We start from the raw sequence: 25,758 nt of genomic DNA, 5'->3' as shown, positions 1-25,758 counted from the left end.
ATAAAAAGGATCCTCCCCTTGACTTCCGAAAAACTTTAGCCAATAGTGATCCATTCAAATAATGATTGACACATTGGTTAGCCAATGAAACGCCGGTAAATAAATCCCAGCATACACCGCGGACTACTTGGCGATCGGGGGAAAATCTAGTCGGCGGCGGCAAGTTAGTTGCAAGACTTTGCGAATTAATATTGATCCATAAATAAGGCGCACTGTATTATAAGGCGCATGGTCAGCTTTAAAAAAAAAAAATAAAGGCTTTTAGGTGCGCCTTATAGTGCGGAAAATAGGGTAGTCTGTTTTTAATTTTCAATGATAGGAGCAGATGGAAACTGCAAAACAATATCAGTTTTCCGCTTATTTTTTTGTATTTCGATGCCATAAGCAGATGAGGAGTTTAAGGTGGTAGACTGATCCATTGTGGTCTACGTGCAGATGTGCAATGTGATCGATTTCTTTTGTTGATACATACTCAGCCTTTTCCATCAGGGACTAGATGCAGTGGTTAGCACATTCGCCTAACACGCGAAAGGTCCCCGGTTCGAGACCGAGTGGAAACATATGTTGCCTGGAGAGGGATGGGTGCCACCAGGCTGTACTTGCCCAAGACACACCATATGTAATGGTGCCCTTACGACCCTAGTGGTTAAGCGATCCAACCAACCAACCCACCATCTACCAGTCGATCACAACAGTGGTGTGGGTAGATTGTGAGGCAATGAAGGACTCTCTGTTTGTTTGGTTGGAACGAACGTTTATCAAGTTGTCATAAGTGATATTATAACGACTGTTATAATAGCATTTATGTGACTATTATTGTTATGATTACAGTGGAACCTCGGTTCTCGACCATAATCCGTTCCAGAACACTGTTCGAAAACCGATTTGGTCGATCACCGAAAATCGTTTTTGCCATTAAAAGTAATGTAAAATCATTTTAATCCGTTCCAAATCCTTGAAGGCATACCATGAACGTAAACATGAAGCTAACCCAGGCTAATCGTACGTTCACGTTAGCGTAATCTTCCGTACGAAAGATTACGCTAACATGAACGTGTAAAAATAAAAAAATCAGGTAGTTTACACGTCATTTAGCACCGAGGTCTCCACAACAAGTGGTGAGCGGTTAAAGGATAAAGAAAAGATTTATGAACAGGATTTCTTACATTTGTGGTGGTCTGCAGAAGCCATGCTCTATTCCCTCGAAAGAAGGGAAACTCGCACATCTTCTTCATATTTTGCTATTATTTCTTTCTTAAATGCAATAGTTGTACGCACTACTCTTCTTTTTTCACCTGTAGCAACTTTGCTGCTTGCACCGACCTTCTTCCGAGGCATAATTAGGGGTTAAAACACTCCGTTCACCGATATTAAAAACGAAAGCAAAAAGAAGTGTGCGGTCACGTGACAACAGTTCTTCACGAGGGGTGGGGGCAATCTACACCCGTACGCCGCTCAGCATCGCCCCTTGCGTACCGGCGTTCGAACTCCGATTTTTTGAACGAAAAGCGAAGCAAGAATTTCGCGAAATTTTTGGTCGAGAACCGATTTGTTCGAACTGAGAGGCGTTCGAAAACCGAGGTTCCACTGTATTTGTATTATTGGTATCCAATTAATGTAAGTGAGCAGAAGCCGTATACAGTCAATAGATGGGTCAAGCTAATAATTAAGTGTATTATTATTGCAACGACTATCATGACCATTATGATTATTGTTATTGTAATTATTATAATTATCAAATATATGTCTTTTCTTATTCCTATTGTTGAACATGTTATTATTTAATTGTCACCATCATATTATTAAAATACATCACAATCTGGACCTATATTTATAAACAAAAAACTATGAGGTGAAAAAATATGTTGGTGAGGATGGTGAAAACAAACAAAAACTAAATAAATGGGGATACAGTCGCATGGATAAACATCTTAAAAAGAACACAAAACAGACATATTCCGCACATCTCATAGTTAGGGCAGACAAGTGGGAGCTTGACGCTGGAGGCATCTGGCTAAAGCTCCCGTACTTTGTCTTTTTAATGCACAGATCAGGACACTCAAGAATAGTGGTCCTGCTGTCTGGGTGGGGGATCACCTTGGGTATCAGGTCCAAATATATTTGTATGACGGACAATACACACCACATAGGAGTCAGTTTAACTATGAGCACCCAAGAGAACTATTGTTATCATAATAGATACTCTAATTATATAATATGCTGAAAATGTATGGAGACAGCAATGATGATCATGACAATGCTAAAAAAAAGTGACGGAAGTAGTGATGGTGATGATGATAAGGAAGAGACTGTGTATTCACAGAGCCAATGTAAATATGTATAAGTTATTTCTACATGTGGGCAGGGCGGCCCAGTGGTTAGCGTTTGTGCGGCACAGTTCTGAGGTCATGAAATCGAACTCCCTGTGTGGAGTTTGCATGTTCTCCCCGTGCTTGCGTGGGTTTCCTCCGGGCACTCCAGTTTCCTCCCACATTCCAAAAACATGCATGTCATGTTAACTGGCCGGTCCGAATTGTCCCTAGGTGTAAATGAGTGAGTGAATGGTTGTCTGTCTCCCACAGCCCAAAGATAGCTGGGATGGGCTCCGGCACCCCCGCGACCCTACTGAGGAAAAGCGGAGCAGATAATGGATGAATGGATGGATATTTTTACATGTAAATACACAGGGGATCTAGACGTGGGATGCAATTGTTAAGGAGGTCTGGGGGTAGGATTGATTAAGCATATGCTTCTTCCTAATCCCTTTCGAACATGTACATATACCACAGGCGTCAAACAGGCGGCCCGCGGGCCAGATCAGGCCCGCTAAGGGATTGAATCCGGCCCGCGAGACAACACTCAGAGAAGCGCAAGAGAAAAACAGGCTGCAGGTTGAAATATGTCAACCTAATGTTGCCAAAGCCACAAGGACACAGTACTTGTATTTATTTCTCTCTTTCTCTCTCTTTTTCCCTCTCTCTTTTCTTTTCCACACTCTGTGTCTCTCTTTTTATCTTCCTTTGTTGCTCTTTGTCTCTCTCTCAATCTCTGTGTCTTTTAACCTATTTTGCTCTAACTTCCTTTTTTCCTTTTCTCTTTCTATACTCATACCCTTCGTGCTTTCTTTTCTATTTCTCTTTGGATTTCTTTCTTCTTCTCCCTTTCTTTTCCCCCTCTCTCACGACTTTTTATATTTTGTTTCTCACGCTCTCTCCCTCTCTCTTTTTCTTTCTTTGTCCCGCCCTCTCTCCTTTTCCCTCCCTCTTTCTCTTATCTCTGTTTCTTTCTCTTTAATATACTAGTCTGGCCCCCGACAGAATGTTTGTTCCATCGTGTGGCCCCCGAGTTAAAATGAGTCTGACACCCCTGACATATACAGTATTTTTGTGTTTTTTTTCGATTTTTTTTTTTTTTTTTTTGTCATGTTCAAAATAAAAGTTTAATTCATTCATTCATTCATTCATTCATTCATTATCACCTGGTCAAAACATGACGCATTGTTCCCCTCCTGCAAAATATGGGCTCATGCAGTAGTGCAAGATATATCAACGTACAGTATACGGTACAGATAAACAATACTTAATAGGCTATTTTTATAAATAAATGTGCTTTGCATTTTCACAGTAGGTAGATCATTTTGACATGGCCATTTTATAAGTAGCTCACATGCAGAAAAAGTGTGGGTACCCGTGTCTAAGAGGTATACTCAATATGCTTTGAATAACTTTTGTTCCAATTTTGAACTAATAAATATTAAATTATTATATCTTCAAGGACACTACAAGTGCATTGGCAAGAGTATACTAACTATCCTACTACTTGAGTACACTTAATAAGGGATAATTCCGATGCACTCCTTTTTTTGTAGTGGAAGCCATCAATGTCAAACCTGAAAGGCCCTCTGGAAACAGATAATGAAGTTTAAGCCAACACTTATCGTCAGTTTCCGACAATGTCCTGGAATCTCTTACCCCAAAGATTTTTTCTTGGGAACAGTAGCCGCTAATGAACCATTTTGCCAGCAGCAACTGTGACTGACCTGCTTCGTGCCACTCACTGTCAGCAACACCTGACAACTTTGACAGTTCTAATCGGACCAACCCCAGGGGACACATTCAACAAGGAGAAGCTTGTGAGCAGTGTGAACAGCAGTATACTCAACAAGATTCGCTATATTTATTTCGTTTGGTTTAAGTATGGTGGAGGAAGAGTAAGACAACAGAAACATAGCCAGTAGGGGGCTGCTGAGGATTGGATTTGAGTACCCCTCATTAGTCAAAATTGTGCATATTTTTAAAATAATGCATTGTACCCAAAAGGGTTGTTCTCGCCTAACCTGTACATGTAAAAAAACAAAGAGGATGTGATCTGAACCCATGCATGTTAAACTCAGTATATTAATAGTTCATCAATTTAACCCCTCGGTCACCTCATGTACTCCTGTCAGCAAAATTAAGTTGTTTGTGAAACACTCTGTGACGTAAGCTTCAAATTCTGTTCAACAGAGCAGCGGCTAGTAGGCTAAGGTAAGCTAAGTTAAGCTAGGCTAAAATAAGCTAAGCTAAGCAAAACCAGGCCTGTAAGCCACTAAAGAAAGGTCCAATATCTGAAGAGGTCGAGGACATTAAAACCACTCGTGACTCACTGTGCGGTGATATGGCGGAAGATAGAACACAGTAGGAGCTGCTTTTGGGGCTTCTGTAGGAGGTGAAATAATTGTGCCTCCAGAATGCTAAAAAAGACAGGAACAAAATGTCTGCATGGGACATTACAAATCAAACAATCTTGGTCTTCATGTGGGGTTCCAAAGGGATCCGTGTTGGGACCAAAACTTTTTCATGTGTACATACACTACAATTTTGCAGTGTCGCAAGTACTTAGGCTCATTCTGTTCGCAGACAACAGCAACATATTTTTAGTGACAATATTTACACAGAAATAATGACTGTCAATAGGGAATCAAAATCAATAAAAACTGGATAGATACAAACAAATTATCATTAAATGTAGAAAATGCCTGGGTAATTATTTTTGCAATTTCAAACAATACATAGAGTTACCTTTTTTTGATTAATGATGCAGCCATTGAAAATGTGAGTGAAAATAAATTCCTGGGAGTAATAATTGATAACAGAATTAAAAGCAAGATATCCAAAAATCTCGCAGTTTTAAACAAGGTAAAACCATTTCTCGATGAGGACGCGCTCAGTACTCTGTACTGTACATTGGTCCTCCCATACTTTACTCAAGTGGGCATTTGTAGGAAACAAAATACAGGAAAACTGAGCTCTGCATTTTAATCACTAGGCTGGGTTTTCTGATCATTCGTATGAGCGGTTTCTGCATCTAAGATGTTCAAATTTTAGGACCTCGTCAAATATGACACAGCTGCAGTCTTATTTAAGGCTTTTTAACAAATTGTTGCCTATACATTTAGAGAAAATCCTTGACATTTAAGAAAGGGCTCAAAGGAGACATGGAGAATCTAAAAAATAGAATTCGAACCACGCGTAAAGGTTTTTGTGTGTCTGTACGCTGTGTGTAACTCTGAAACAGTCTGAGTTTCCAACTAAAACAAAAATATATTACAAGTTTTTTTTTTAGGTGTATTTAAGAAACAAAGTCATCCAGTAGATGACGATGGGATTTGAACCGATGCATGTAGAACACAATGGATAAGCAGTCCATCACCTTAACCACTCGGTCACCTCATCTGTTTTTATACTATGAAAGAAAAGAAATAATAGTCCTTTTTCTATGAATCAACTAGGCTGGCAATTTCATGTGCATGAAGTATTTTCTTTGAAAGAGCCCCAGTTGTGTCTCAAACTCTGATAAACAGGGAAGAGGTATTAAAAGATAAGGATGGGATTCAAAACCCATGCATGTAGAACACAAAGGATTTGCGCCTGAACCCCTCGGTCACCTTATCTTAAAGCTGGTGTCCATAACTTCAAAATATTGAACTCATGTTATCTTCTGGATGAAACCATCATTGCAGCCTCTGTTAAGCTCCTTTTGTTGCGTGTGAGAAATTCTTAGACACGCTCGAATAACCTCTTAATTTTTTTTTTAACTATTGTTTTTCAAACAGTCCCCTTTCTCACTTTCACCATTTTCATCCTAGTGTAGAGGGAATTGTCTTGTTTTTTATTTATTTAGTTTTGAACCGAACTTAGTGGTTACCATATTACCCAGCAGGATACGCTTTTGCTCTACTAAACTAAACTAAGAATTAGTTTAAACTTGTCTCAAAGCTTAAAGGTTTCCGATGGGAATCCCCTGTTCATACTTGTCCTATCCATACATCTATCCATCCATTATCTGCACCGCTTATCCTCAGTAGGCTCACGGGAGTGCTGGAGCCCATCCCAGTTATCTTCAGGCAGTGGGCAGGGGACACCCTGAACTGGTTGCCAGCCAGTCGCAGGGCACACAGAGGACAGACAACTCACATGCTCATTCACAGCTTGGGACAGTTTGGGCCAATTAACCTGACATGCATATATATATATATATATATATATATATATATAAATATATATATATATATATATATATATATATATATATATATATATATATATATATATATTTATATATACATATATATACTATATTATACTCAGGGTTGGGTAGGGATTCTTTAACTGGATTACTTTCAATTACTTTTGGATTACTCCAATACCAAATATGCTAATAAAAGACAAAATAAACTAAATATGATTAAAATGATGACTCACAACACGTGGTAAGCTTTCTCTCCTGGCTTTGATCTCTTTGATCTCCGTCAAAACTAACATAAACTGCGACAGAAACAAAATGAAAATAAATCCAAACAGCTTGCCAACATCATTTTTGCCGTTCCATGTATTCCGTTACTCCCGAAGCCTGCACAAAATGTAGTCATTTTATTCATATTTAGTTTCTTTTGTCTTTTATTAGCATATTTGGTATTGGAGTAATCCAAAAGTAATTGTAAGTAATCAAGTTAAAGTAACCCTATCCAACCCTGACTATACTATGATCAACCAATACTTAATACACATGAAATTGCCAGCCTAGTTGGTCCATAGTAAAACGACTATTATTTTTTTCTTTCCTAGTAACAAAGCAGATGAGGTGACCGAGTGGTTAAGGTGATGGACTGCTAATCCATTGTGTTCTACATGCATGGGTTCGAATCCCATCCTCATCGACTGGAGGTCTTTATTTCTCATACTGTGTATATATATTTACTTTGATCAAACTGAATTATTCTGCATTCAGGTAATACACCTAAAAGTCTGTCTAATGGTCTGGGGCTAAAGGGGCATCAAAGCAAGAAATTCTTCCATTCGATAAGAATGAGATTTAAACTCATGCATGTAGAACACAATGGATTAGCAGGCCATCACCTTAACCACTCGGTCACCTCATCTATTTTTGCTTAAAAATCAAATAGGATGACTATTGACCACCTAGGTTGGCAGTTTGATTCAAACCGACACAAGGAACAACATGCAAACTCCACACAGGAAGGTTTGTTCCCATGACCTCGTTCATACTTGTTATTTTACTTTGTTCTAAGATATCAATTTTCTTTATCAATTTTCATAAGAATTATTGATCTGAAGGTAACACAAAACACCAAAACAAAGAAAATGTTTCTTTGAGAGACATGGGGGCAAACAAATTAGTGGTTTGCACGTGTCATGTATCTGGACAAAGTTGTAACTTCTTGGGGAGTCTTTTTTGATGAGAATAATTTGGTCATTTACTCGCAGGGGTATTCAGCTTAATTGGATAAACTCCAAACCAGAAAGCATTTGTTTGTTTTGTTGCACATGTACTTTGAATGTGAGACAGATTTGGTGGTTATTAACGGGTACAGAGACACGTGACTCGGGAGTCATGTCTTGTCAAGCTGGGGGAACCTTTTGCAACTAACGGTCAATAAAAAGTTTTCGATCAAATAGTCATGTGTTACGACGCGTCCATCTATGTTGGACGTGACGCTTGGTGGTCGCTTATCCAGCAGCAAAAGAGAGACCGAGTGGTGGTTGCATCAACCTTATAAGGCCTTGTGAGGTGACTCCAACCAAGACGGTGTGTGGGGAGGCGGAACCTTTCCCCATGCACCTGTTCCTGCTGGGCAGATTTGGTATTGCATGCAGATTTTTGTGCGGTTTTAAGAAATGGTTGCCAATGGACTTGTTTTCAGCCTGGTACACCTGTGTGTATAAATGTCGCAAATTGACCCTTTTGGTGATCATAAATCATCAATCATAAGAATATCATGACACAAACATAGATCTTTTGATTACAATCGAAAACTTCGGGTATTTGAATTTTTCTTGTACATTTGTAAAGTCTGGTCACTTCCTGAAAAGATGAAAACACCGTTGTTCGTAAGCACGTTTGTAGTGAGCCCCAGTGTGCACTTGTGTGCCTTTTTCTTCTGAAGCTGTCCATCTCGGCCGTGAACACAGTTTAGGGAATCCAATAGGGAACACCCTGAACCTGGAACCTGAATCATTATCTGCACTGCTAATCATCAGTATGGTCGCAGGGGTGCTGGAGCTCATCCCAGGAATATTTGAACATTGGGCAAGGGACACCCTGACCTGGTTGCCAGCCAGCCGCAGGGAACACAAAGACAGACAACTCGCTCGCTCATTCACACCTAGGGACAATTTGGACCGGACAATTCACATGAAATGAAGTGCCCGGAGGAAACCCACGTAAGCCAGGGAGAACATGCAAACTCCACACAAGATGATTCGATCTTATGATCTTAGAACTGTGCTGCACACGCGCTAACCACTGTGTCGCCGTGCTGCCCAGAAATATTTATAATATTATGTAATTCAATGAGTGTTTTAAATTTCCTGACGGACAGAATTAACAGGTACCAAAGGGACCGACCATTTATATTGATGAAGATGGGTTTTAAAACCTTGGTTGCAGAACACAATGGATTAGCAGTCCATCACCTTTACCACTCAGTCACCTCTTCTGCCTACAAATGGATAAATAGTAAAAACAATTCCTGTTCCCTATGTTCCGGTCCGGACCCTTCGCTCTGAAAATGCTGGTCTACTAGATATCCCAGGAGCCAAAACGAGAACCGCGGGTTCAAGCGCGTTCTCCATTCGTGCCCTGATGTTGTGGAATGCTCTGTCCCCTGAGTTTTGATCTGCAACCTCAGTGGAACTGTTTAAATCTAGGCTTAAAACACACTTAAATTATAGCTTATGAATGACCTGTATTTCATGTTGACAATATCTGTGTATTATTTGTTATTACAACATGTATTAATTGTTATTACAACATCCATTGCAGCCTGGTCATTCTGGAAGGGAGATTACCTCATGTGCAGTCCCTTCTCAAGGTTTCTTCATTTTCCTCTCTTTGAGGTTTTGAGTGTTTCCTTGCCCTAATGTAGGTTTTAGATCAGGGGATGGTGTAATAATAGTCTTTGGTTTGCAATAATCTGTGGTTTGTGCAACCATTTGAGACTCCTTGTGATTAAGGGCTATACAAATAAACATGACTTGACTTGACTTCACTTGATCTTTTTTTCAAAGTTCTTGCAACCTAATAAGATTCCACAAATGTTATACAATTTGACACTTGGAAAATTGACATTATTCTGCATTAATTAGTTTCATCATGTTTTGAAGTCCTAATGGAGAGGGTTGTCATCTTTTCCCATGAACCGCAATTAGCAATGTCACATTAAAACATTTAAATTCAATTTTTTTTTAACTCTTAACAATCGCACAGGTTGAAATTTACTCCAATCAGATTTTCCCCCCTTCTCAGAAAAAAGGTAAGTGAACATTTCCAGTATATTGAATGTCATAACGATATTTCTGCATAATGTAGATCATTGCATCTCATGTAAAGAAATACAAAGTGCTCCGAGGCCTTGGCATGTTACGTCCTGACTTCAGTGAGATAACAGTCGCCCTGGAGGATGATGTCAGGATTGATGAATGGCATGAGTGACCTCCACACCAGACGCCTGCAAATCAACCACTACGTCTTCCCCGTCTCGAGCAATTACAGTCATTGCGGACTTCTCTCTGAGCCCACCGCGTCATGTCTTCCGTCTTAATTTGCATGATGTATGATCATGCATTTCTGGACTTTTTTCCCCCCAATGCATTGTATTATTTGTACTTTTTTGTCTCTTTTCTGTATTCTTTTTCCTCAATGTGTACAACATTTTTGGGATAATATACCAGTGTGTTTACTTCAGATATTTTTGGGAGGTTTTGGGGAGGTGTGGAAGAGTCAGTTGTTTTCTTAAATTCTAACATTGATTATAATTTACATAGCCTTTGTATGAATATATATATTTGCATGTATCATTTTCTTATTCATTTGGATATTTGTATGTTACTGGCTCTGGCAGAGGTCTTCACGTATAAAGATATCAAAATTGAAATGTTTCTTATATTTTTTCCATGAAATCACCTTACAAGCAGGTATGTCTAAAAGTGTCAGAGTTGTATCAATGGAGTGTTTCCATGTTGGATTCCTTAGTTTGGAGAAAGATACTTTTTAAGTTTTTCCACATAAAAGCAGCCGATAACACACTGTTCACAAATGAAAAATCCTAACACATTTAAAGGGATGCTGTGTAATATGTGAGCACTAAATGACACAAAGTAGATTACAAACTACAGAGAGTCAAAGTCAAACCACAGAATTTTTCCTTTCATTTTTGCCCAGTCTTTCACAAAGATTTTTTTTGGGGTACTCTTAGTAGCAAGATGGTGAACAATCATTTCAGCTCTCTTTAGGTGAGCCTCATGTTAAGTAAAATAAATACAGATTACAACCCTTGAAAATTAAAAAAAAGCATGTTTATATAAAAGTTTATGCATATTTGCTTGTTATCAAAAGTTTTTTTTGTTTTTTTTAATGAATGAAGTCTTTGATACTGTCTAGTTTATAAAGATATAAACCCATTGCTGGCCATAGCATTCAGATAAAAGCATTTGAATAGGTTTTACTACTTCGCGAATGTAGGAGCCAGGCCCGGCCGCCATCTTGCTTGGCCGCCCAGGCCGATCTGACAACATCCGGGTCAGTAGGCGTCTTCATTGAGAGTTCACGCATGCGCAGTGAATGGATGGAGTCGGATTTGCGGCTACATTATGTACAATAGCATTGAAAAAAACATGGATAAAACCGTGGATCTTTGAAATGTGACTGTGTGTGTGTGAATGATTATAACCTTAACCTGTTTTTCTAATACTTGTGTATTAGAAAAACAGGTTAAACAAGTTAATTTCATAGCATTGGAGTCTGAGAAATACACAACTAAAAGTAGCTTACTTTACAGATACCTCTAGGTGGACAAAAATAATACAAATTATCCCTTTAAAACTAGGCTTATGTTTTATTTATAAATATATTTGTGCATTCATTCATTCATTCATTCATTCATTCATTCATTCATTCATTCATTCATTCGTGTATTTATTTATGTATGTTTGTATTTAATTATTACAATCCAGTCAGGTTTTCGTTGTAATTTTGATGATGTTTTATTTGTTACTTTTAATTCTTGTGCGTTTTTTCTCTGATAGATTCCAAAAATGTTACAGATTTTGTGCACAGTATATCTGAATGTCTTTATCAAATAGGCATCTGATTCCGGAGCCTCAAAATTTGCTTACTGTAATTCCACTGCAGAAAATGTGACCAAGTTTGTCAGTATGTGTGCATCCGTCGGGGAAAGGTCTTTGTCAGGTAGATGAATTTGCAGTTAAAGGTAACAGCTCAATCCCCAGGTGTGCAACACGTGTGCTTAGCCTCTCATTTGTAAAACAGTCCTGTCTACCTACCCGGCCTGACCCTGTCCTTTTAAGCCCCTCTAATTGCGCTTTCATCCTTTTTTTAAAAAACCAAAAACAAAAGACTTGTTCCTACCTTCACACCCTGCATTTACAAAGCAGGCCGCCAAATGACATCATAATTGGAGGAGCAACAGACAGAACATATTATCCACTCCACTCAAAACACCCTTTTTAAAGTCGCTGTTTACAGTGTGATGCATTGGTTATATTTACTTCAAAGACAATGCATGCACACATGGCGGCCATGCTAACAGGGCAAAATTGCATGGACATTAGTTTACCATCGTTTATAGAAGTGTTGTAATTACTGAAGATGAGCAATCTGTCCATACTGACTGTCAATCTGTCAATAAAAGATGCCCTTTTGTTAACATTAGACAAATGATGACAGACTAGGAATAAAAGAAAGAATGACATAAGTATTGAAGAAAGCAGGAATGCTAAAAGGCTGAATGTCAATTGTAAACTTACTCTGCACGTTTAATTATTCGCACATCATTCTCAAAACTTTTTGATTGTGTCACAGTATATTTTTGTAGAGATAACCTTTTTTTCCTTCCTAACATAAATTCCCTGTTATTACCAGATACAGTTTAATGCCCTTTTTTTTGTTTTTTTTTTGTTTTTTGTTTTATACATCAGGTCCTTTGGAGTATCATTGGCATCAGGCATGTTATGGACACTCAATTGTAGTTTGTACGTCGACGGCGGGCTGCGTTCTTTAAATGTAAGGTGGGTTCTAAAATAAGTTTAACATTAAGCAATGGCAGCCTGTTTAATTTTACATTGACGAATTGACCCTTAGCGATCACAGTTCGGACAACAATGTCTTTGGATAGCAGAATTACGGATGCATGATTTTTATTGAAAAATCTGGTTTACAGAATTGAAGATATACAAAAAGATTCAGTAGTTTAGAACGATGAGGATGGGACTCGAACCCATGCATGTACAACACAATGGATTAGCAGTCCATCACCTTAACCACTCGGTCACCTCATCGTCTATGATCATAGGATAACGGATTCATCACATGCCTCGCATGTATCAATATAAATTAGTATGATGTATCAATTTTTTTATGCGGCCTGACGAGATTGGCTGCATAACCACTTTCCTAGTGACAGAGTGTTCAGAAATTCTGTATAGAAGAATACAATGAATATCAAATAAACAAATACTTGACATCTTTAAGGATGGGATTCAGGCATGTAGAATACCAAACATTACTTGCTCAACACCTTAACTTCTCAGTTCCTCATCAGGATATCACAGCCACAAAATCAAAAAGTAAGACTTTCCATGGACCAACAAAACTACGTAAATTCACGAGACTTAAAGGGAATGGGTGCATAAACTCCCCACGATGTGACACATGGGATCATCCGGAATACAGATATTATTCTGCAATTTGTACTATCATCTTCAGAAGATTCCGACTGGTGTAACTCCTGGATAGACATGGATGAAGAGATATAAAATCCTTCATCTTGCGTACCAATGCATGTGGAACATAATGGGAAAGCAGTCTATCGCCTATACTAGTCAGTCGCCTCATCTGATACTGAATTAAAGTTGAAGAACTAGAATGGCTGTGCACCGTTATAGCATCATCCGCTGTGGAACGTGAGACAATTTTTGGGGGCATGTCCCTTTTTGCAGGCTCATTTACCTCCACAGTGACCTACCTGAATGCTTGTAAATATTGTGACCTTGGTCAGACTTGTTCTGGCCTATAAGAGGGTAGTGTCTTTCTGGAAGAAACTAAAAGGGTTCAGTCCATTTTTTAGGGGCAGTTTCACATCTAGGGTAACCTACCTGATTACCTGTAAAATATGGTGTTGATATTTAACGTTGTTTTGGCCTGGGAGAAAGATGTGTCTTTCGGGGAAAAAAATGCTCAGTCAAAAAAAACAAAATGGCTGAGTCAGCTTAGTAAGGGTGCCTTTTATGACTGCCTGTGAAAGTTGGTGGTTGTATCTAAACTCCCCCCCCCTTCTTTGGGTGGACAGACACACAACCAAACAAATAGACGGACAAACGAACAGATATATGTACCGGTACTTAGATCCCAAACAAAAACATTATCACTGTCAAGGTTAAAACTTGAGATTGTATTAGGATAAAGAAAAGAACACACTCTGAGTCGGAAATTTGTTTTTTAATAGCTTTTCCATCCGCGGCGTGTGCTTCCAAGGTCTGCTCCCAAGATCGGCTCAGGAAGGAATCACTCACCCCCAACAATGCATGAACTTTGCAGCAACTTTTCAGCGCCCGATGTTCTCGGTGTTGTTATCACACGATTTCAGTCACTCGGGAGCTACCCATACGCGCAAAATCACTGGATAGAGGAAGCAGCACTGGGTCGTGGGCGCTCCTTAATGTGTGGACAAAGATCTGATTAAAGCCATTCCTGCCATCAAGTCATAATTTATGATGCTGAAATGATTCCTAGAGGCTTGCTACTTACTGAGCTGCAGTGCCAAAGCTTTGGGAATATATTTCTATTTTGGCGCTCAGGGACAATTCTGAAAATGTATTTATATGTTATGGTAATAAATAGGTTAATACGGCGAGCAATTAGCTGAGGTTGACAGGTATGATGAGCTGCTCCCAGTATCTAAACTTTGGTGACGCCAGCCTCGCCCCCTCGGCCTCCCACTTGCATCCATCTAAGGCACAGGTGTCAAACAGGCGGCCCGCGGGCCACATCAGGCCCGCTAAGGGATTGAATCCGGCCCGCGAGACAACACTCAGAGAAGCGCTAGAGAAAAACAAGCAGCAGGTTGAAATATGTCAACTCGATGTTGCCAAAGCCAGGTGCCTCGAACAAAGACACCGTACTTGTATTTCTATCTCTCTCTCTCTTTCTCTCTCTCTCTCTCGCTCTCTCTCTCTCTCTCTCTCTCTCTCTCTCTCTCTCTCTCTCTCTCTCTCTCTCTCTCTCTCTCTCTCTTCCACCCCTTTTCTCCTACTCTTTGTCTCTGTCTCTTTCACTCTCTGTGTCTCTTTTTCTCTTCCTTTGTTGCTCTTTGTTTCTTTCTCTCTCTGTGTCTTTTTAACTTCTTTTGCTCTAATTTCCTTTTTTCCTTTTCTCTCTTTTCTTTCTCTCTTCCTACCCTTCGCGCTTTCTTTTCTCTTTTCTCTCCCTCTGTCTTTCTATTTCTCTTTGGATTTCTTTCTTCCTCTCCCTTTCTTTCCCCCCTCTCTCATGATTTCTTATCTCTTTTGTTTCTCACGCTCTCTCCCTCTCTCTCTTTTTCTTTCTTTGTCCCGCCCTCTCTCCTTTTCCCTCCCTCTTTCTCTTATTTCTTTATCTCTCTTTTTCTCTTTAATCTACTAGTCCGGCCCCCGACAGAATGTTTGTTCTATAGTGTGGCCCCCGAGTTAAAATGAGTTTGACACCCCTGGTCTAAGGAATGGGTGTGTAAACGACAGTGTGTGCCGTTTATGACCGGAGTGTGGCCCCTCATAAGTTTGCCTACCCTTTGACGTCCCCATCAAAGCACACCAAAGATTTTAGAGCCGAGTTCATTTCATAAGGACTTCAGGCAAGGCTGACTCGTCCACCTCAAAAGAACCGGCGATTAATAAAGTTAAAGCCTGGCTCAACAGTAGCTCCTTACAACTCTGCTTTTTACATGGCGTTCCCGGCGTCTCGCCTGCGGGGGCTTGAATGCTGAGTGAGCGGGACACAATAGAGAAGCCGGATTAGCCTTTGTGGGAAGTGACAAGTTGTGAGGAGGTCAGGAGGGTTTTTTTTAGGAGGGGTGAAGGGGCCTCACCTGGGAAAGTAGCAATTTAGTCAAACCCTGCTTTTGTTACTACTGTATAGTAACTCTTCCTTTTTATATGGGAGCTAACCAGCCCTTACATGTCATAAGCAACAGAATTCTGCTATGATTTCACTGCTACAGTAATTGTTATCACATCAAACAAGCTATAGGCAGTGTTTGTCTTTAGGAGTCACAATTTTACCTGGATTCCATCCAAATTGTGAGCAAATGACTAATTATTGTTAAAAAACATTGCATTTGTACTGTAGTACTAGAACAGTAGCGAGAAACACAACCATAATCGTTTCTCAAGGAAAAAAATCTGTCTATAAAATGCAATTGTTTGTGTCACCCTTAATCACAAGGTGTCTCAAAGGACTGCACATACCACAGACTATTGCAAACTGCAGACTAATATTACACCCTGATCTATAACCTACATGAGGGCAAGGAAAAACTCAAAAACCTTAACACAAGGAGAATGAAGAAGCCTTGAGGAGGGACCGCACATGAGGTAATCCCGCTTCCAGGATGTCGAGTCAAGTCACATTTATTTGTATAGCCCTTAATCACAAAAATATCTCAAAGGACTGTACAGGATTACATTGACACCATCGCCTGCTCTTAAACCAACATGCGGGCAAGGAAAAACTCGAAACCTCAGCGTGAGGAAAAAAGAAACCTTGAGAAGGGGCCTCACAAGTGGTAATCCCCCTTCCAGGATGACCAGGGTGGAATAGATTTAGTATTGGGTCACAGTAAAGAAACATAGTAAACATCAATAAAAGAGAACACTAGGTAACATGTTGAAATTTGTCCGGAAAGTGCATGACAGCAACGACACCTCAAGCCTGTAAACTAGTCCAAAAATGACCCGGCTGCAATGGATGTTGCAATAACAAACAATACACAGATATTGTCAACATGAAATATAGGTCATTCATAAGATATTGAATAGAGGTAGGTTTTAAGCTTAGATTAAGCAACAAAAGACAAATCCTAAGTACCTTAAAAAATAATAATCTCCATAGGTAGAATACTGATGAATTCATACTTAGAAAATATTTTTCGAAATTGTACAGTTGCACAACAGCGTGCACAAACCTTTTGGACGGCAAGTAGTCGGAGCAAAAAAAGGGGTCTTTTTTCACCTATGAGTCTTAAAACACAAAAAAGCTTAATGGTGCAACTATTATTCAAAAGACAAAAGTCTTGCATGTCTTTATTAATCCCATGAAATTGTTTGTGAAGACCCAGTGTGTAATATTTGACCGCTAAATGACACTGTCCAATAAAAATGAAAACCAATGCCACAGAAAGCAGAAAGACGCCAGACAAACATGGCAGACTAGTGAGTATGCATTCTGCTATGTAAAAGAGATACAGATTTTTTTTGACCTATGATCTTTTTTAGAATAATTATGTTGAATTGATATTTAATGTATTTTTGACTACTATTCAAATCAATGTTTTTTTTAACTGAATGGAAGTTTTTTTTGCACCACTAGGAGGCACTAAATATTACACACTGTCCTTTTAACGATTGTTTTAAAAAAAGGGAACTTTTAGGAAAATAAAAAAAAGAGGGTCAGGAGCTGTACCTCATGTGTGTGCAGTACACTACAATTATCCCATCTTTGTCTTAAATAATTTATATTCAAAAATTAATATTTAATATTTAAATTGAACAGTTCCTAATGGAATAGCCACATTATATTCGACCACTGGGCCTTTCTTGTTCATGTAACTAGTTTTTCATGATTGAGTTCTGATTAGGCTGCTCATTATGACAAAAGTGTACCTCCAGGCTATGACAGCTTCTCTGCAGGAAACACAAAACACAGCCCACCTTCCCTTTGCCCCCTCGAGGCAGAAACAAGCTCAAACTCGATCTTTGCAAAAGACGAAGCAATATACTGTAATTGAATAGGTTTACATATATATATTTGTATGTATGTATGTATGTATGTATGTATATATATATATATATATATATATATATATATATATATATATATATATATATATATATATATATATATATATATATATATATATATATATATATATATATATATATATAATATATATAAAACTAGGGAAATTAATTATAATTCATCATTCAAATTAATCATTTAAAAATCAACTTCTTGAAAAATTACTTTAGCTAAATCAGTTAAAAATGAACTGACAATCGTGTGAGTTTGGGATAACAATACTCTTTTACCTTCCACAGCACCAATTTGCCCTTATCTTACTTTTCGCAAAGCTGTTCAGGCGGACCACATTGGATAGAAGGAATGGCGGGTGGGGGGCAGTTCTAGAGAGTGACAATATGCTCATCCCCCTTTTTTTTTTTTTTTTGTTCATTTGGTATGAACATGGTGAAAGCAAAAAAAAATACTTGTTTCAAGTAGAGTCCAAACACCAACTCAAACCCTAAGAAAGATGAAAAAAATAGCGTTTATTCGAGCGCATCTAAGAAATGCACGTCCTTGCACGGGCATCATGAACGAGCTGACTACAGCTTCAATCATGACTTTGATGATGGGAGCACCGAGTCAACAAGTTCCAAACTCCGTACAGCGACTTTAAGAAATAGATAAACAAAAAGTTAAGCTTATCGATATTATCATCTCATGCCATTTGTTTTTAGTGAGAACTCTTACAATTTCTTTACTTATTCATTATTATTAGGAACGTACAGGAGTATGTGAACTTTTCTTTTTGCTACCACTGCTTAGCACTGTTTTTGCAAGGCAGGTGTGGACGACAGAACCTTCTGTGTTCAATCTGAGCGTAAACGTTGCCTTTGGACGACATGTGGCGACGTCAGCTCGTAAGGTTGTTCACGTGGAATGCTTTCAACGTGAAAACCGCAGACTTTGTTGTGTAAATACAGTCTTGATTCAATGCCAGCACATGTGTCACCCCCTTAGGACTCAAACGCCTCCTCAGCTTTGATCAAGGCGTAGGGATAGTTAACATTTGTTTTTAATTCCCACAGTAGAAAATTGCTGTTGTCCCAAAATTAGCAAACTAGACTGCATCAAGTTAAATATGCATCATGCAAGGGAGTAGTGATGGTATGTGATGTTAGTAAAGAAGCTATAACATATGTATTTTTTACAAACTTTTTATGAATGTATAGATATAGATTTTGCTTGTCTGGGAAATAACCGTTAAAAAAATGGGGTTTTGGGTTGGAAAAGATATAAAGGTGGTAATCATCCACATCAAAATGTTCTGATCCTCAAAAACTCTAATGACTTCGGATGGAAATGAGCTAGAACAGAGGTGCTCACATTTTTACAGCATACAAGCTACCTAAAATATCTCATTGCAAACCTAGATAAAGTAAATATGTTTGCTTAAAATAAAACAAGAATCTAACAGAAAAAAGTGTCAAGTCAGTTTTTTCTTCAAGGCCAATGATGTTGCACAAAATAATATCTTACACTTAAATGCTATCATGCTGGATTTGACTGCTTTATAACAGTGTGTCCGTTTAAATACAAAGTTCTGAATACAGTTTGCTATTAGATCGCTTCGACATAATGAGAGCCTCTGCGAAAAAGACTTTTGTAAAGTTGACTGTCCACCTTCTTCCTCTCTTCTATCCATTATAGTTGGTAAGAATGTTACTTACGGTTCTAGTTAGGGTCAGGAGATCATCCATATAGCTCCTCGTTAGTATAGAGGACAGTATCTGCGCCTGTCACGCGGAAGACCGGAGTTCGATTCTCCGACCAGGAGAAACTGGTTTTATATCATGATGTGGTTTACTGCGACCACGGCTACAGACAAGAAAACTTTACAGAGAGTCATAGAAAATAATTAGCTGCTTTCTGCCCAGTCTAATTGTGATCTCGCAGCTGAGCTTTACAAAGGACTCTACTCACCCTCCTGCTCTCTCACAGATGCTTTGGGTCCAAAGAGGCTCAGAGACAATTTCTTCCCCTGCAGGGTCATCACTATCCTAAAGAAACAAACACGACGTGTGAAATATATTTATATATTTTACATTACATAATGTCATTGCCAGTGTTTGTTTTTCAACCAAAAATATGAAACCCACAAGTACCATATTTTCCGCACTATAAGGCGCACCGGGTTATAGGCCGCACCCCCAAAAAATAGTTTTTGGTCCTATATTTTCCATACATAAGGCGCACCGGATTATAAGACGCTACAATGGGAACGTCGACAAAACAGTCAGATAGTTCAGTCAAACTTATTACCCCCTTAACATTCCGAAAGCTTGCAAAGAAGCAAATACGTGTCTCAGACATGTACAGAAACAGTGTCTGTACGACGTCACCAATCACTCAAATGCATCGTTCCAAATATCATTTGGAAGGTTAAAGTCTTAGGATTTAAGAAATGCCAAACATTTCTTGGTTTCCATTTTATTTTTTGCTGACAACTGTGTGGACAGCAAAGTAAGAATTTTATTGTGCAGGGAAACGAGGTTCTTTACTGTGCATATGATAATAAACACTTTGAATTGAATTTAGATTAAAAATAGACTCATCACAGAAACATCAAGATCGTTCTAAAACAAGATACCGGGAAAATATAAAGCCGCATAGCTCATCTAAGTTCTCTTGCAGCCATCACGTTAAATAATGATACGTAACCATGGTCTTCTTACAACCGTGAGTGTAGTAAATCCAGGAGAGTAAAATATTTACAAATACAGAATAGCAAAAAATGTTTTCTCTATGCCGTAGTGCAACCCAACGTGTGATTCACATTCATCTTTTTCGGCCAATTGCAGGCTTTGTTTCGCCCCATTAGCTTATGCGAGCTTGTAAATGATAAAAAGGGTCCGCCCCCTTTACCTCTGAATAACTTTTGATTCAAATGATGATTGACACATTGGTTAGGGAATGAAACGCCGGTATATAAATCCCAGCATACACCGCGGACTACTTCGACTTCGGGGGAAAATCTAGTCGGCGGCTGCTTGCCTTAGTTGCAAGACTTTGCGACTTAATATTGATTCATATATAAGGCGCACTGTATTATAAGGCGCATGGTCAGCTTTTGAAACAAATAAAGGCTTTTAGGTGCGCCTTATAGTGCGGAAAATACGGTAATATGTATTATGCCATGTACAGTAATTGCAAACTAAACAGGCGTACTCAAAATTTCTGGTCAGATTTGAGCTTTCACCCCTTCGCAATCGTAGAAAACAAAAAAGGATCTGGTATCAGTATTATCACACTTGTATCAGAAAGCTCTGGGGCCAAAGTGCCTTGTGATAGCCTGCAGCAGACGTACTTACTGGGGCTGCTGCCCATCAATGCGGAGGTCCAGCTAATCTCTGAAGAGCAATAGGTCGCTTTACACTGACAAAATCAACAACTAGATGATAAAGTTCTGCACCTGAGTCAGATCAGGAGGCTTTTCCTGCTAATAGTATCCATGGAAACCAGTACTCTAATTTTTACCTGGGGGAACGTACCTCTACAAAAAATTTAAAATAAAAAACGGATTGGAGATGGATGGGCGCCACTTTCTTTTCCCCAAGACACACTACCAGAAGTGATACCTTGACCACCCTGATGTTTAAGGGATTGGTCCACCGTAATGTATAGAACATTTTATTATTTTGGATATATGTTGCTGCTATCTTTATTGCATTCTATTTCATTACACTCTTGTTCTCAGCTCCGCATTGCAAATATGTGCCTATTTATTCTTAAATGATCTCATATTTCTGTTTTAAGACTTTCCTTACATGTATCTTGGAGTGCCATGTCTAATCTAGTTGTAAACAATCCTCACTATGTTATTATTAATGACAATACAGGATTATTATCATCCAGTTAAAACTAACAGCTTGGTCTCGTATGGTGGAGGATGACTCAATCTAATGAACATCTTCAAAAGTTCCAGCTCGCCTAATGTCTGGCTGGATGTTTGAGTGCTTGAGTGAATGGAATTGGTGTGGAGCTGTTTTTCTGCAGGCAGGCTCCTCAAGAACTGGTCAGGACAGGCTACCAGGATGACCTCACTTCCTCTACCTTACACACACATATACGCACAAATGCACACACACAATGGAAATTTGCGCGAAGCTTTTTCATTTCCCCGCTAATAATCTCTTAATCATAAAAGCCACCTGGGGGCTGCCGCCTCTGTTTGGTCCAAAATCACATTTCCATGATGTCACTTCTCCGGTCTATGAACTTTCCTGACTAAGCGTGACCGCTTGCTAAAGCTAACAATAGAGATAAGAAAAGGGACCATTGTTGCACTGTTGTGCGTATCTCATGTAATTTGTAGCGGAACAATGTCAACACTGCCATCCGTGAAAGCAAAATTGCGGTCGGACATTGCCAACCCTTTGCTTTCAAGTACAAGTTAATTGGAGAGGAATGTTTCATTCAATGATTCTTGAAATAGATTTGGTGATTTTGGAGAAAGCTATGGAATATATCAGCAATCTGTGCAAAACTTGAACTACAAAAAGAACCTCACCGTCGTTATGTAATCGGAGGTGGGTAGGGTAGCCAAAACTTTTTCTCTAGTAAAAGTACTGTCACTTCAGAATAATATCACTCAAGTAGATGTAAAAGTAGCTGCCCTTACATTTACGTGAGTAAAAGTAAAGTAGTTCTTGGTGAAAAAATGACTCAAGCACTGAGTAACTGTAGCAACGTAGTATTTTTTGATCATCAAATGATCAAAGTCCACCCAATCAACAAAAAAATACATTTCATTTCAAAGTAGATTAAAATAATCAACGTAAATTCAAGTGCTTTAATTAACAATAAAAATAAAAGTAATATAAATCAAATAAATTAAGCACGTGCAGCACCACGTAGCACATTTAAAGCCCCAATACTTATCTTAACGGGCTCTGCAAGCAGAACAACAAGCTGGTCCATGAACTCAAACAAAGTAGACATTGCATATTGTGACTGGTGTTTGGCACCCTTTTTAAGGGGAACATGATTTTGAAACAAAAACTAACTCCTTGCTGGCTGTGTAATGGAAATCCGATCGTTTTTCCCGGTTCGGGCCACTGCAGCATGCTATTGTGGCCCAACTGAATAAAGTGAGGGCAGGCAGAGCACATTTTTATTGGGTTTGTTGGTTCTTTTTTTGACATTCTTTCCTCCAATCATATACAGAGTCGCCTCGCTACTTCACACTTCGGTTATTGCTCGTTCATCTCATCTCATCTCATTAGCTGTACCGCTTATCCTCATTAGGGTCGCGGGGATTGCTCGCTCAATCCTTTCAAATTAATTTTGTCTTTATTGTCATTAATATCATTGAGATCGAGCATTGTGTTCTGATAGACACCAGACAGTGGGGACAGATTATGGAGGGTCCTCTGTGTTGGGTGGGTGTGACTGTGTCCATGACTGTAAAAGGCTGGTGAATGCTGTCAAATAGTCAATAGTGGCTGCCTTCCAAAACAAACTGTAGCATAGCGCCATATAACTTACAGCGACTTGTTTATATTCAAAAGAGACTCATCAATTAGATCGGACTTTGAGGAAAGTCATAAGAGTGCAGAGAAACGGGTGCCCCGTGGATTATTGTCGGGTTCCAGAAGCGACTGGGGCGGCGTCGGGGAGAAGGCAAGGATGGGACTGCTGATCCGGCCCACTGCAACGGCTAGGCTAACAACTATACTTAGCCACCGCTGCGGACTCTGTATCTTGTCAACGCCAGGTCCATTAGCTTTGAAACGGACGACCTGGAGCTAAGACCCAAGGCATAACGTTATATTCAGGGCAGTTTTATGTAAATCATCACGGAGATGTGGCTCAATTCGAGGACACCTGATGCTAGTGCGCAGCAAGCCAGTCGCTCTCTAAATTGCTTTCTTACACTGAAAGGAGAAGCCCTCCAATTTAGTTTTACTTTTGTATAACGACACTAAAACCATTCATTCAACTGCAATTATGTCTTGTCTGTTATCTATAATTGGTATTTTGTTAAAGTTGTATCCTCTAATTCGGTAATTAACTCATCTCTAGGTAAGTTTAACCCTTCTGGGCTTTTGTGATTTTTGCTTTTCGCGTGTCGTTCTGTCCCTCATTTACCGCAAATACCAAGAGATATCTGTACTACACTCGTGCAGCTACTATTTGTTATCTCCGCACATTTAAACTATCTGCATATAGTTACATATACGCTGCCGTTCAAAAGTTTGGGATCTCTTTGAAATTTCCTTTCTCTAATCAAAGCAAAGTTTGAAGGATATTTTCTTCCCAAATAATACTTACCTAGTCTGTCTAACCTTCTTAATGTCTTGACTATACTATACGATGTTTTAAAAACAATGTGGTTTCATATATGACAGCGGCATCTTGCATTATCCCTCCATCCATCCATTCATTATCTGCACCGCTTATCCTCAGTAGGGTCGCGGGGGTGCTGGACCCCATCCTAGCTATCTTCGGGCAGTGGGCAGGAGACACCCTGAACTGGTTGCCAGCCAGTCACAGAGCACAAAGAAACAGACACCTCACTCGCTCTTTCACACCTAGGAACAATTTGAAGTCACCAATACACCTACCGTACATGTTTTTGGAATGTAGGCGCAAATCACAGTGACCTCAGGAAACTCACGCAAGCACGGGGAGAACATGCAAACTCCGCACAGGAAGGCCTGTAGCTGGATTTGATCCAATGAGCTGTGCCGCGGACGCGCCAACCACTCAGTCCCCGTGCCACCCTTCATCTTGCATTAATTCATAAAATATCGACTGTATTTTGATCTTTTAATTGTAGTTTATTGAAAAGGTAAGTGTGTATTATTTAACTCCTTCCAGTCTTAGAGACGATTTCAAACAAAACCCAAACAATATTGATTTAAATAAAAAAGCACAAAAAAACTTGAACAATCAGATGAACATGCATTTTGAAATACTTGTAGGTTGAAAAATTTGTATTTATTTTATATAATATGAGCCTCACTTGCAGGGAGCTGTTATGTTTACATGAAAAAATTAAAAAAAAAAAATTTTTTTCTTAGAAAAGGTCCTGTTTGGTCATTTTGAGTGTCTATAGTTTCTATTCTTGCTTGTGCTTTTTAGGAACTCGCTTGCACTACTCAATACAGCTACATCTAGTGGTCAAAAAGTACACACTGTCCCTTTAAATTGAAAGCATTTATTGATTGATAGTAAAAATGAAGAAAGTACATCTATTGTAAAATCCTCTGATTTGTTTTTCTTTCTTTTTTTTTTATTTTTATGAAAACAAAAGATGTTGGAAAACTGCTTAATTAGAAACGATTCGTTGAACATAATGTCATCGCCATCCATCTTTGAACCCAACAGAGTGTTTCATGTTGACAGCTGTTTTGTTTTAGCAGTTCACCTCCGTGGTTGGCTCGCTATCAAAAACTCGGATAATTTTATGTTTTGGTAAAAGACGGGCCTCATTGGGGACATGTTTGTAGTCTCATTCTGGGAACGGAGGCGTAACCACAAAATGACACACAAATCAGTCAGCAAGCAGTCGGCATTGCGAATGAGGGCATGTTTAGTCATAACAATAAGCATGTTTACCGCATACTTCTAAGTGTGAAATTGGAAAGGCGCTTCAAACCGCACATGCTTCGTAAACTGAGAGCAGCTGCGTGTCTTCTCAATTTCCTCAAGTTGAATCCTCTTTTTTTTAACTGTCCCCAAAAACACCGGAATGTATTAAAAGATTATACTAAAAGGCGGATCTTCCAAACGCTTTCATTTCCTGTCAGTTCATTGTGTTCCAATGTGAGTTTGTCTTATACAAAAGTGGGCAAACTACTTTTCCACTGCACCAATCCTCTACCTCAAACTTTTTCTACGAAAATGGTCCAATTATAATAAAAATATATAATACTAATAAAAGTACTACTAATTAAAAAACGTTGTTTCCAGTGCCATATTTGCAAAAATACACCTTAGAAATACTACAAAAATACTACACAATTACTCCAAAACTAAAAAAAAAATTTGTGCTTAAAGACAGCGACCTAATATATTGTTTTATGTCCATTCTGAAAAGAAAAAAAAAAACTATAAACTACGAAAATACTACTATAGTAATACTATAATAGAAAAATACTACCAGAGAAATATCACACCAGAAACACTGCAAAAATACAACTA

General features: G+C 38.9%; 2 non-coding genes across 2 annotated transcripts; one reads left to right on the top strand and one right to left on the bottom strand.

The window, feature by feature from the left end:
- Positions 1 to 7,116: 7,116 nt before the first annotated feature.
- On the top strand, positions 7,117 to 7,198 carry trnas-gcu (transfer RNA serine (anticodon GCU)). Its single transcript has one exon. It is a non-coding gene; the product is annotated as a tRNA-Ser (tRNA).
- Positions 7,199 to 12,775: 5,577 nt separating this feature from the next.
- On the bottom strand, positions 12,776 to 12,857 carry trnas-gcu (transfer RNA serine (anticodon GCU)). Its single transcript has one exon. It is a non-coding gene; the product is annotated as a tRNA-Ser (tRNA).
- Between the last annotated feature and the right edge of the window lie 12,901 nt (positions 12,858 to 25,758).

This window comes from Urocampus carinirostris, chromosome 10, assembly GCF_059441175.1.
Source record: "Urocampus carinirostris isolate Australia breed hairy pipefish chromosome 10, RoL_Ucar_1.0, whole genome shotgun sequence".
NCBI lineage: Eukaryota > Metazoa > Chordata > Actinopteri > Syngnathiformes > Syngnathidae > Urocampus > Urocampus carinirostris.
Note: the sequence above shows the minus strand (reverse complement) of the source record. Positions and strands in the feature narration are given on the sequence as shown.